Source organism: Callithrix jacchus, chromosome 8 (assembly GCF_049354715.1).
Source record: "Callithrix jacchus isolate 240 chromosome 8, calJac240_pri, whole genome shotgun sequence".
Taxonomy (NCBI): domain Eukaryota; kingdom Metazoa; phylum Chordata; class Mammalia; order Primates; family Cebidae; genus Callithrix; species Callithrix jacchus.
In genome coordinates, this window is record NC_133509.1 from 3,264,991 (window position 1) to 3,278,084 (window position 13,094).

Here is a 13,094-nt window from a genome sequence, read left to right on the forward strand (position 1 = left end):
GACTAAACATAATTTAGCCCCTTGTGATTTGTCTTTTTAACAATATACATTCACAATTGTAATCTAAGTTGTAAAGTTATTTAGGTAACTGAAATTAATATAGACTTTAATTACATATTTGGCTAGCAGAATGGATTAGGAATAGAACTGATAACTTGATTTTTATAATCTGCCTTTGGCAGTATGTTGGGTTTTTTCCACAATTTTATCCACCAATTAAAAGTAGTAAGTAAAGGCAGATGAGTGTGAGATGTGGAGCAGAAAAAACATATCAAGTACAATTTCATTTTGTCAGCTTTGTAGCTCTCTCATTTTGAGCTGAAAGTCTGGAATTTGATAGAATATTATAAACTACAAATATTAGTGACCCACCTTTTCCTGAGGGATTTAGTTCCTACCACCACTACCTATATAGGGTCAAACCAGACCACACCGAAGATTTCATTTAGAGTAAAAGAAAGGAAGACTTAAGGCAGTTATTTCAGAAGTCAGTTATCCCTGTAACATTAGGACACTAGAGAAGACCTCAAATTACCTCCCCGACAAAAGTATCCAGCAGTATCACAGATTGCTCACGTCAGAAACTTTGGGCAAGAACCGGTTTACAGATTCTCTGAAACCTAAACCATTGTTTCATATTCTGTGGAAAATACAGGCTACTATGAAACGATAAGTATTTTTGTTTCAGAAATAAATTTGAAGTTTTTTTGTTTGTTCGTTTTTGTTGTTTGTTTGTTTGTTTGTTTGAGACAGAGTTTCAGTCTCTTGCCCAAGCTGGAGTACAGTGGTGTGATCTCAGCTCACTGCAGCCCCTGCCTCCTGGGTTTGAGCAATTCTTCCACCTCAGCCTCCTGAGTAGCTGGGATTACAGGCGTGCACCACCACACCCAACTAATTTTTTTGTAATTTTAGTAGAGACGGGGTTTTGCCATGTTGCCCAGGCCGGTCTCGAACTCCCCACCTCAAGCAATCTGCCCACCTTGGCCTCCCAAAGAGCTGTGATTACAGGCGTGAGCCACTGAGCCCAGCCAAAAAATAAACCCAGACGTTTTAAAATAAAAACATGCCACTATTTCTCAGTGCAAAAGAGGCTTTCTAAATTGATAGTTTATTTCAAAGAAGAGTGATGGGAGAGGTAACTTCTTACGCTCGGGTCCCGGAGCAACCACCAAGCTGTGGAGAAGAGCGCTTGTCATTCTCGCCTGATACTTCTCTTGGAGCCTGCTTTTATTTTTCTTGCCTCTCTCAAGTTAGTTCTACCCATTCCTCTTGTTTTCTTCCCAGTCTTTCTCTTACTCTTTGAACTTGTCTTCTCATTCTCATCTCTCATTTCCTTTTGTTTACTTCCTGTGTTTTTACTAATTTTCTATCTCATACTGCTTTCATCGGTCTACCCTCATGTCTTTATATAATGCGGAAATTTTCCCACTTAGGTTAAAATTAAACTTTGAGCATTCCCATCTATCAAAAAAGGATCAAGAATTCAAGTTTAAAAAGGCATCAAGATAGGCGACATGTAGCGAATGTACTTTGTTACGTAGATTTCGTAGGCTGGTGTTTGCCATCTTAGAATATGTGTTGAGGTTGCTAATTTCATGAAGGTCGTTTTCTGGTTTCATGATCTGGAGAGCAGCTTAAAAGCAGCAAGAGACAGAGCAGGAGGAAAAATGCCACTGGAATCAAAATGGCTAAGAAATGACCACAGATTGGCTGTAAACGTACAAAAATCTGCCACCGAATAAAATAGGCCAAGCAGCTTTGACTCTCTTAGTCTCCCATCCTGAGAGCATCGCTGTATACCTAAACAATTCTGTGGTTCTTGTTTAACAAAGAAGTAAAAGTTATGATTCTTTCTAAAACTATTAAAAATTCTTAAAGTAGAAAATTTCAGAATTACTATACATATTATATTGGGAACATAGGTATGTATAGAATTTGTACTAATAGAGTAAAATGTTCTTAATAAATATTGAGCAAACGTGTTGAGGACCTACTGTGGACCAGGAACTGGGACCAATATGAAAATGAATGCAGAGTAGCCTCTGACCTCAGAGTCCTGAGTGTAGATGAAATAAATGTAAACTGTTAACACAGTATGGATGGGTGGGTGCAGCAGTGAAATGCGTGCTTCACTATCGTGTCACTACTGAACAGTGAACGAGTAGCACCTCAGAGCTCAGTTATCGCCAACTTGAGTGTTGTTAAAATGAAGGTTTGCATAATTACTGCAGCTGTTTTATACTCCTGCAGTTTGTGATTCTGTAATCACATGATCTGCTTTAAAAATCTTACCCTATATAGCTGGGTGTGGTGGTGCACACCTGTAGTCCCAGCCACTCAGAGACTGAGGCAGGAGGATTGCTTGAGCCCAGGAGGTCAAGGCTGCAGTGAGCCATCCATGATCATGCCACTGCGCTGCAGCCTGGGTGACAGAGCAAGACCCTGTCTCAAAACAAACAAACAAAAAAATAACCCTTACCATACACATCAAGTAAAACCATTTCATTATACCTTAAAAGGAAGAAGTTCATTTGTAAGTTACTTAGCAGACTACAAATTTAGTGCAGAGCTGGGTAGAGATGAGGAATACCAACTTGTTTTGCTGGTGGGAGGGGGAAGGTGCTTTATTTTTAACAATTATGTACTAACTGGTACTGTCCTCTCCCTTGGCTGTCCCTGCCACAGTTCCAGAGTTATCAGTAGGCTAGATAGAAGGTGACCTCTCCTCATAAGGACTTGGACAACTCAGATTATCTGAAGACACAGAACTGACAGGAGGGAGAAGAAAAAACAAAACACTTGAAGCAAGAAACTCAAATGTAATCCTACGATCAAAGCAACTGGTCAACACTTCCATCAGAAGTGAAGATAGGAAGCTCATCAGACAGAACATCAGCCCATGAGATGTTTGCAACAGATCGTTTTGTTGTAAGCTGTGTGTCGCTTCTGCACAATCAGAGACTGTCTCGATCTCTCCACTCACCGTGGAAGTTGCCTTGTGCCTAAACTGAATTGACAAATGCATTGTAACTACAAATTTTATTTATTGTTATGAAACTGTAAGGTCTACATATAAAGGGAAAAGTTAACGTGGAAAGCTGATCTACGCTCAGCTGATGCCAGCATGCATGAAAGCAGTTCACGTGCAGAGAACAAAGCGGTGACAACCATTGGCCCTTAGCATTCCCGGCATACCTATTAGTGTCTTACAAAGGAAGGGAAAGGTCTTCCGTCCCTCTCCTGTCCTTTTGCCATATGAATAGTGTTTTCCATGAAATAGGAAAATATTACTTGGTATAGCATTTCTCTTGCTCTCATTTTTTGGTTTATTTTTATTTTCTCTTTGTGGGTGTTATATCAGATCTCTGAATAGTTTATGGTCACAGTCCAGTCGCCTCCATGCAACCCTGTGTGCTTTTGCACATTTACCTTACAGTGGTGAGCAGAGACCATCTGTGACCATAGCCTAGCTAGGATTTTAAAAGGGGAAATTTTGTTCTCTAGGTTTTCCCCCAAGTAAACATTGCTTTATTTCTAATAATAACCAAGACTTTTCAAGCTTCTAGATCTCATAGGAAAGCTTGTAATAGCAAAAATGTAAATCACAAGGGAAGAATCTACTGTTTAGAAATTGCTTTGTTTTCCAAGCAGTAAGTACTACATACAGTACTTGTAAAGTGTTAGCTGTAAGTAAGCACAAAATGCATTTAAAATATAAAGACGATTTTTTCAGACTGTGATTATGGTGAACATAACAAAACGCGGTCGTCACCGTGGCAGGTAGTGTGATGAATGAACGCGCCACTCTGAGGCTAATTACCTGATGGAATACAAGAGCAGCGGTCACCCGAGTTTCCTTACCCTAGCCTTTATTTCTCTGTCATTTGGATGGCTGGTCAATGGGAAGAATTCAGTGGGCGATTTAATCAACTGCAACCCATCTGCCCCTGTCCCAGAATGATGAGCCAGATTAGCATTAAACCAGTACTTGTCAGTCCATCATAATACTGTGCATTCAGGCACTCTCTGTCTCTAATCCTTCGGAGTTGTTTTTAAAGACATAATCACTCTGAACTTCCATGGAACCTGTCTTCCACCACAACCCTGGGAGAGAAAAGCATGCTGAGCAAGGGATCTTGGCTTCATAATTCCTTATAGCCAATATCAACACTGGCAATCAGCACACAGAAGAAAGGACCCAAATCACTATGTAGCTTAAAGATTTCTGTTAATTTGAAAGAACAAAAACAAGACAGAACTTCTGATACTCTAATCAGGATGATTCCTAACAAATCAGTCATTTGTGAACCTAGTGGACTTTTCGGTTACTTTAATTTGCATATATTCTCCGGTTACATCAGACTCTATCTGTGGCCTTGTTCTTCATTTCAGTGTTAATCAGCTAAACAGAAGTTGTTGCTTATGATGTGTGAGTGAACATATGCCACTGCCTGGCCTTTTTTTCTTCGGAGCTTGTTGTCTTTCTCGCTATATTAGACTTTGCAGTATGCCCAGAAGCTTTCCTTCATAAAATAGAAAGAAGAAAACATTTGGCTTATTTTTCACTGTAGCTAGTCTTTTATACAATAATCTTGTAAGAAAATTTCTTGAATTCTAAATATTACTCTTTCTAGATTTTTGAAATCAAAAAGTTTTCAGTAAAAAGTTTCTTACTTTATTTTATTATATTAGGTAGTAAAAATGTAGGGTTATTTACCATAACCTGTTCATTAATATCAGAAATTTACAATAGCATTTTAAGACCATAGTAGGATTCTAGCATACCGTGTAGTACCTGTGGAGTATTGTAAGAGCTAATTGTCGGAGATGAATTGCTTCTCATCTTGTTCTCCAGTTTCCATTGTTGGTTTATTGCAGATTTGTATCCTGTGTCAAATTCAAGGTATTACTGATAAAACTTTTCAACCAGCAGCAAGAAGTTCAAATTTTTTTCTGTCACTGTAACAGGAAACACAATATGTATATAACATTTATGTAGCAATAAATGTGCCATCTTTTTTTTAACACAGTAAACTCGTGAGTTTTTTACATTTCTCTTTCTCAAAGAATAACGTGTTTTGTTTTCTTTTCTCCATCTCATTCCTCCCAGAAGCACCCACTGCTTTTCCTAACTGCATTACTACATTATCTGGGAAACCCTTCAGGACAGAATCAGGCTGTGCAGCTGAGTTGGTTATCTGGTCTAGAGCTTCTCCTCTTGCCCTCACTACTGATGGTGGCTGGCCTTCTAACTTTTCCCTGAAGACTGGTGAAACAGCACTTAGCAGTTACAGAAAATCTACTCATTTGTAGATCTAGAGAAAAATGAAGAAGATGGAAAAAGACTCACACGAGGCTTTTTAAGTTATTCTTCAAAGCACTTTTCACATTTCACACACCTTTTCTCACAAAAAAATGTGTCATAGTAGGTAATGGTATTGTGTACTGTTTAAAAGATCGAAAGTTTCCTTTTACTCCAGTTTTTAGCCACAGAAAGATGCACAGTGATTATTCATGAGGACTTCATGCCAAGCAAGAGCCTGAAACACACTGGACAGACTCTTTTTGGCGTGAATGACTTTGATTAGGACCTGCACACGCGAAACCCATGGTCATCGTCACATCCTCTTGCCGTGCTAGCAGATTGCTTCTCTTGGTGAATTATGAAATCCAGTCTTCATGCTGGGTGCCTAGCAGAACATTTTGCTTCTTGTGGGATTTAGTGAAAGCTTTTAAACTTGTTGATTTTATACAAAATGATAAAGAGAAAGCTCTAAGAAGAAAATATATAATGTTAGAGCTCAGATGAAATCTAGAGACCATCTAGTAAAGGACCTCATTAATAGATCTATGAAAACAGACCCAGAGATACTGTATGTTTCTAAGAACACGTAATTAGTAAAAGATCGACGCTTACACCGTTCCCTACAAAACCTCCCTGTCTTTTTCTCTTTCTTTGCAGATTTCTAGTCCACTTCTACTCAGTGTCTTCATTTTTCTCCATATTTGTTTTATTTCATGTTTCTCTCCTCTAGTTAATGTTTTATTTTTCCTTAGAAACTCAAAATTTAAACACATCGTGCGTGTGTGCGTGCACGTGTGCGTGTGTGCGTGTGCGTGTGCGCTTGTGTGACTTAAAGGTTAAAGAATAAGCTTTGGCATTAAATGGTCCTTGATTCAAATCTAAGCTCAACGTCTGATTAACTTCATTTTCTTATCTGAAAAATGGAGGTAACTATTAGAATTGTGTAAGTATTGAATGAAACAATGTATGGAAAGCTCTTATGGTTCTTGTCACATAATACGTACTTAATAAATGATCAATATTTTTAAAATAAATAATATTATAACCAGCTCCCAGGATGATTCCTCTTCAGCCATCCTGTCAGAGGTAAATGGTAAAATATACCCCCAGAAGATGTCAAACCATCTTTGTAGGAGTCTACATTCTTTTGCAGCCATCCAGTGAAACACTGCACTTCTTTTCAGTGCCCTCCCCCGGCTACATTTTAAGAGGATTTTTCTTTAGAGCTTCACATTTCAAAAGAGTGAGTCTGGCTGGGTGCGGTGCCTCACACCTGTAATCCCAGCACTTTGGGAGGCTGAGGCAGGTAGATCATTTGAGGTCAGGAGTTTGAGAGCAGCCTGGGCACCATGGTAAAACCCCATCTCTACTAAAAGTACAAAAATTAGCCATGCATGGTGGCAGGCACCTGTGATCCCAGCTATTCGGGAGGATGAGGCAGGAGAATCACTTGAACCCAGGAGGAGGAGGTTTCAGTGAACTGAGGTCATGCCTCTGCACTCCAGCCTGGGGAACAAGAGCAGAACTGTCTCAAAAAAAAAAAGTGAGCCAGTGAGCTTTGCCCAGTCCCACTGTGAGGATACACAGCTGTATGGGTTTGGGTTCTTAAGAAGCAGATCCCAAGATGAAGTCAGAAGTGTGAAGGACTTATTAGAAGGTGTACCTAGACAGGGATGGCCTTGATGCAGGTTAGATACCTGTGAAAGAAGGGTGCGTGAGGAAGAATTAGGGAGGGAGAGCCTCAGACTGCAGTTCTGAAGATGGCCTGAGCAGCCCAGTGGGGGAGTTCTGCACAGACTGCCCATAAAGGAGGCGTGCATTAGGCAGGAATGGCAAAGTACCGGGTCCCTGTTTCGGTCAGTCATTGGGAATTCTCTGGGGAGACAGGCCTCAGTTTGAACACTAACAAAAGTGCTGCAGCCAGAAGCTGACAGCCAACTACTCTACAGACAGCTTATCTTTGAAGGGAGACCTCACATGCACCTCATGGCTTCCACAGCAGCACCTCATCTACTTCCTACAAAAGGGCAAAAGAAAACCAAAGTCTTCTGAAGTCACTGGGACAATAGCTGATCTCGGGCCAGTGAGTCCTCCAGAATTTGCAGTGCTTTGGCATTTGCCATTCCACAGTCAAGGAAACTTACACACATTATCTGAAGAATGGATCCCATTCATCCTCCATCTTCTTTGGCTGTGGTGTGGGCTTGTGTAATCTGGTAAGATCTCCCAAAGTTAATGTGTTTAGTACATTCATCCCTCCGTGTGTGTTGGGGTCTGGTTCCACGATCCCCTAAGAACACTAAAATCTCTGCCCTTTATATAAAAGGGCATGGTACTTGCCTACAACCGTCCCACATACTTTAAATCATCTCTAGATTACTCATAGCACCTAATACACTATAAGTCCTATGTAAATAGTTACGCTGTATTAGTTTTTTCATCTGTAGTATTTTCAGTATTGCATTGTTTTGTTCTGAAAACAGGGTCTTGCTCTGTCGTCCAGATTGCAGTGCAGTGGTATGATCCTAGCTCAGCGCAGTCTCAAACTCCTGGGCTCAAGTGAGCCTCCCGTTTTGGCCTCCCAAAGTCCTGGGATTATAGGCGTGAGCCACCATGTCCAGCCTGTAATGCTTTGTTGTTGTTGCTTTTTGAGACAGCGTCTTACATTATTGCCAAAGCCGGAGTACAGTGGTACACACATGGCTCACTGCAGCCTCAACCTCCCTGGCTCAGGCAGTCCTTCTGACTCAGCCTCTAGAGTAGCTGGGACCATAAGTGTGCACCCCTGTGCCTAGCCAGTTTATTTTTTGTAGAGATGGAATCTCCTCATGTTTCCCAGGCTGATCTGTAACTTACGGGCTCAAGCTGTTTTCCTGCCTTGGCCTCCTAAAGTGCTGGGATTATAAACTGCACTTGGCCCATTGTTAATTTATAATTAGTTTTTCCCCCCAATATTTTTGATCCGTGGTTGGTTGAATCCGTGGATGTTGGACCTGAATGCAGATAAGAAAGGCCGGCTGTATTCTAGTGTTCTTCACAGGCCCAGGGACACGCCTCGCCTGCTAGGTCAGTGGATGGTTATTCTAGTGTTCTTCACAGGCCCAGGGACACGCCTCGCCTGCTAGGTCAGTGGATGGTTATTCTAGTGTTCTTCACAGGCCCAGGGACACGCCTCGCCTGCTAGGTCAGTGGATGGTCCACAGCGTCTCTGTGGCTGCCTGGCTTAGGAAGCTCAGCGTCCTCATGTTTTGGAGGTGTTGCCCTGTGAGTGCCTTCAGCCCTAGGCTTTCTTACATGGGCCTACTGGAGCGTGTATGTGGGAGCAGAAATAACTTTCCTATGTTCATTTTCTCTCTCTCTAATTACTGCCAGAAGACAACCTGAAAAGGTTTTCTGTTTTCTTTGACAAAGACTTTCAATCCCTCCCCCAAACTGTCATGCGGTACCACCGCCGCCTCTGCCAGGGTCTCCTTTCTCACTCTAGAGGGTCAGGGCTCCACTAGGCTGAGTCCATAGGATCGGCCATTTTGTCTTTGGGCCTGGTGAGCACCATGTGCATCTTTTCTCTAGAGGCAAGGGACATCTCTGTGTCTTTGAAGATTGAACCTTCTGCCACAGTTTGAATGTGTCCCCAGAAAAGTATATGTTGGAAACATACTCCCTCATGCAACAGTGTTGAGGGTTGGGGCCTAATTAAAGGTGTTGGAAGTAGGTGCTCAGTGCGGGAAAGAAAAATCAGCACTGAGACAAAGGATCTTTCAGCGACACAGTTTTTACTTTCTGGACTCCAGGAAGGGAGCTCTCACTTGCCATCGTACAGAGAACAAAGGAAAACACACAAATTTATTCCTTAAGCATTTGGGGTCGTCCTTACTGCTGTGTCTGCTCTCCATTGGCTGGAGCCAGACCTCAGAATCTCAACAAAAACCCAGTTGGCTAACAACTTAAAACTTTTTTTTTTTTTGAGACAGAGTTTCGCTCTTGTTACCCAGGCTGGAGTGCAATGGCGCGATCTCGGCTCACCGCAACCTCCGCCTCCTGGGTTCAGGCAATTCTCCTGCCTCAGCCTCCTGAGCAGCTGGGATTACAGGCACGCGCCACCGTGCCCAGCTCATTTTTTTTTTTTTGTATTTTTAGTAGAGACGGGGTTTCACCATGTTGATCAGGATGGTCTCTATCTCTTGACCTCTTGATCCACCTGCCTTGGCCTCCCAAAGTGCTGGGATTACAGGCGTGAGCCAGTGCGCCCAGCCAACTTAAAACTTTTCTAAGCAGGTAAAAGCAGTGGAAAGTGGGGTCATGCCTGTGAGCACGTGTAGCACAGATATCTTGGTTAAAGTACACGGAATGTGCTACGTGCCTGTAAGCACTGCATGTCTAGGTTAAAGTACACGGAACGTGCTACGTGCCTGTAAGCACGGCATGTCTAACAGCTACATAGAATAGAGCTTAACAAAGAGTTACTAGCACACTTGTGATTTAACAAGAAAGAAACTTTAAAAAGGAACTGCCCCTGGCAGCCCTATGGGATTTTATGCTGTCTCTAATTTTCCGGGCCTTCTGCAGCTCTATTTCCTGCAAGATTGCATCTTTTCTCCTGGATAGTTGGTCCTCGCTGGGCTGACGTGGCAGCCTAGTGTTGGGAGCAAGCCTATGTCTGGCCTCCGGTCAGAAAGCCAGAGGGGTCACTTTGTCCTGAAATACAACCCAGCCATTGGCCATGTTTTCTACCATCTTCTAAGTATTCCCAGTGACCACGCTTGCAGTTCAAGACACGTCAGGTTAGGCAGCAAAGCAGCGCAATGACGAGGCTCCCGCCCCTCGCTTAGGCCTGGGCGTTGGGAAGCCCTGCCTGTGGGGCCCCTCACATGCAGGAAGCAAGGGCTCCTGGCCTCCCCAGAGGGTCCTCTGCTGACTCAGGCCAGTCCTTCCCGGGGGGCCGTCCTCCCTCTTCCTCATTAAAGCCTGTGCTGAACGGAGCCAGTTGTTTTCCAGATTCTTTCAGCAGTGATAGTGCGAGCTGCTTGATCTCACCCTGAATTGGCAGAGATTAATTAGCTTGATTCCCAAGCGTAATTCCTAATTAGGCACAGGAAGAAAGGAAAGAAAACACAAAGGAACCATTCTTCTCCAAGAACCACCGACCTTCTGTCCAGGGGTGGAGGAGGAAGAAACAGGTAGCCATGTTCCAGCACCGGAGTGCTTCCTGCCCCGTCCAAACCTGGGCAACCAGCCCATCAGCACAAACAGCGCCGCCCCGCACAGGCTTGGAAGGAAACGTGGTGTAGTTCGTTTGCTGTGCTCTGTCTAATGGTGTGCGGGGAGCTTTGGAGTACCTGCTCTAGGCTTGCTTGGCCGCCAGAGGCTGAGGATGCCAGCAGGAGAGAATTCAGCTCCATGGGGCTGGGGAAGAAAGGTTGGATGGGGAGGGGGTGGCAGCCCTGAGACTTAAGTAGAAATAATGAAAGGAACCACTTCCTGCCACTGAGAAGCAGGAGCCACCTTGTTCTGTGGTGGGCATTTTCTAGAATGTTCCAGCCAGGACCAGCGGCCCAAACGGCTCTTCCCTGGTGGTGGGTAGGGCAGCAGGAGGCAGGAGTGACCTGCGGTACAGCAGTTGCGAGGTTTGCTCAATTAATTTACCCACTCTGAGCTTCAGTTTCTCTTCTGTGAAATGCGGGTAATCGATGGTCATGTCAGCTTACGTGATGGCCGTGAGGATTCACTGAGGAATTCAGAGATGCGTGGCACATAGGAGGCACTTCCTAACCCACCCAGAGAAAGCAAGCCGACAGGGCAGCAGACCAGAAGCGGATGAGGGCTGACCTCCTCCTTTCCCAGCAGCACGAGAGCCCACTGTGTCCCGCACATGCTGCCCCTGCGTTGGCTGAGATCGAGTCGTGTGAAGAAGGCTGACTATAGGGAACTGCAGTGTCACCTGGGAGAGACAGTGGACTCTCAGGTACAGAACAAGAACACCTGGCCTGGACTGCTTGGGGGCCAGGATGCAGGGAAGGCTGCCTGGAGGAAGTGACACACACCCTGAGTCTGAAATGACATTTTTGACCAGGAAACCATTAAAGAGCAATGTTTTTTGCTGCCAATGAGTTCAGAAGAGGTTCATAAAAATCGGGAGCCCCTGCTGTCTGCGGTGGGCCAATCGTGTGTCCAAGAATGGTGAGCGGGTCCTTCCCCGTCGCCGCCACCGCCCGCACTCACAGCAGAATGTGCGGCCGCCCCTCAGTCACTTCAGGTCTGTCTTCTCCGCATCCTGATCCAAACAAGCCGCCCGCAGAAGTGCAATCATGAAACCATTTGGAAAATTCAAACACCGACCGGACTATTGTTTATATTTTTACATGTGATCCTGTGGTTATGTTTTTCTAAAGTCCTTGTCTGTTAGAGATACACACTGCAGTGTTTACAGAGAGAATGATGCAATCGCCGTGAGTTGGAGGGTGGGGAGCAGGGCTGGGGGGTTTCCAGGACACAAGATCAGCATGGACATTGCCTGAGATAGGGACGTGAGGGCTCATTATACACTCTGCTTTTGAAAATAAAGTTTTTCATAATAAAAAGTGGAAAGAAAGACAGAAGGAAGATGGGAAGGCAGGGGGTGGGGGGCAGAGAGGATGGAGAGAAGGAAATGATTCTGCTCCAATTTTTCTTTGGAAACCCTCCTTGACCCCTGCATTGGTGCGGGGCAGGGGGAACGGGGAGGCTGTTTTCTGCTCAGCCGGAGCAACAAGGCCCATAAGGAGACAGGAGGGATGTCTGGGGAGCAGCCCCAAGCCACAGTCCTTCTGGGGACCAGCCACACCATGGAGAGAGACCAGATAGGGAGCATAGCCCAGACCCATGCCATAGCACTGTGGCCATGACATCAGGTGGCGAAGGGCCATGGGACCAGGAGGGAGGCATTGGAAGGGTGAACACTAGCTGCTGTTGAGTAGGAAGAAACGTGAGCCGACTTCTTCACTGAGGGAAGTGGTGGCAGGGCCATGGAGGTTCGGGAGGGGGACAGCTTCCAGGATTAGCATGCTTTTTTTTTTTTTTTTTTTAAGGAGGAAAGGCTACTGTAGCGGCAGGTACCAAGCAGCTGGTGTCTGCAACCAGGAAGTGTTTGTTTCCCCACCAGCCAGCAGCCAGCAGACGTTCTGGCCTTGGTGCTGGGCCTGCCACCTCCAAAGGCAGAGCTGCCCCACATGCCTGCGTCAGGCATGACAGGTCACCCTTGAGTCCTTGGATCTCCCCAAGGCTTCTCCAGGGCTTCCCAGCCGGGCTGAGGTTGAAGGAAACAGGCAAAGTCCCCCACTGCTCCCCGACCCTCTCACCAGAAGAGAAGGGCTGTGTCCCCTGAGCAGTCTGCTTGGGAAAAGAATATGTGGGGTGGCGTGTCCAGATCTGCCCAGGGAGGCTGGGAATGGAGAGAGAGGAATCTGCCAACCAGTTGGGGGAAAAGTGGATTTTGCAACAACCTTGATGATGTTAAATGCTTGGGGGGCCTGGGCAGACCACATGTTTAATATTTGGAGAAGAGGCCGTCTAAACAAAATTAGAGGCTCCTTTGTAGTGATATGAAAGAGATGAATTGGGTTTATCCGACATCAAAGACGGGAGATCCAGTGGGGAACGAGGCCCACAGCCGGGCGTGGGCAGCGCTGGAGGACAGGCCCTGGCAGGGTGCTGGGGGGAGGGAGGCCCCTGTGGCGCGTGTCAAGAGCTGGGAATCCCGCAAGTAACACTTCCCCACGCACTGAACACACTTCCTACAATCTCTCTCACAGAC

The 13,094-nt window shown here is 45.0% G+C and overlaps 1 protein-coding gene across 22 annotated transcripts in view; it reads left to right on the forward strand.

The window, feature by feature from the left end:
• Positions 1–5,034, forward strand: part of TCF12 (transcription factor 12) — a 363,108-nt gene extending 358,074 nt beyond the window's left edge. For all 22 annotated transcript variants that reach the window (XM_035258674.3, XM_035258675.3, XM_035258676.3 and 19 more), the window contains one exon: positions 2,686–5,034. The gene's annotated coding sequence lies outside the window, so the exon portion shown is untranslated. The remainder of the gene's footprint in view (positions 1–2,685) is intronic.
• The last annotated feature ends 8,060 nt before the right edge of the window (positions 5,035–13,094 follow it).